The sequence below is a fragment of the Sinocyclocheilus grahami genome, unplaced genomic scaffold (genome assembly GCF_001515645.1).
Source record: "Sinocyclocheilus grahami isolate Dianchi unplaced genomic scaffold, SAMN03320097.WGS_v1.1 scaffold13793.1, whole genome shotgun sequence".
Taxonomy (NCBI): Eukaryota; Metazoa; Chordata; class Actinopteri; order Cypriniformes; family Cyprinidae; genus Sinocyclocheilus; species Sinocyclocheilus grahami.
Genome location: NW_015515065.1, coordinates 1,259 through 1,744, shown reverse-complemented (window position 1 = coordinate 1,744; position 486 = coordinate 1,259). Strand labels below are relative to the sequence as shown.

The 486-nt window shown below is 36.4% G+C and overlaps 1 protein-coding gene across 1 annotated transcript in view; it reads right to left on the bottom strand.

The window, feature by feature from the left end:
- The window catches only part of LOC107579051 (collagen alpha-2(VI) chain-like), a gene marked incomplete at both ends in the record, with an annotated part of 5,146 nt that overhangs the window by 3,418 nt on the left and 1,242 nt on the right, over positions 1–486 (bottom strand). The gene's annotated exons all lie outside the window — the stretch shown is intronic.

Below are 486 nucleotides of genomic sequence, written 5' to 3'. Positions count from 1 at the left end.
AGTATCAAAAACAATTAAAATGTATATCAATGATTCTTGAGACATGGGACAAAACATGTCCAGCAAATGTAATTGGTATTAGGTTTAAAAATGAAAATATTTTTAAAGGGGTCCTATTGTGCTTTTTCACTTTTTCAACTTTAGTTAGTCTGTAATGTTGCTTGAACATAAAAAAGATCTGCAAAGTTACAAAGCTCAAAGTCCACTTCAAAAGGAGATATTTTATTTACCAGAAATCACTTTTCAAAAACTACAACGAACGACTTGTTTGGACTACAACGCATAATTTCTGGGATTTGTGATATCACAAATATTGACGAATGGGACGAGACCTAGTTGAGCTGCACTAGAGAAGGCAACGAGAGTTATCACTATGTCGGAGACACGCTAGCTTTCCCAAGGCAGACGAACTTAGAGTTTTTACAATCATTGCAAAGCAATGCAACATTTACACTGAAGCTAGCAGGCGGCTATGGTAAGGGGCCC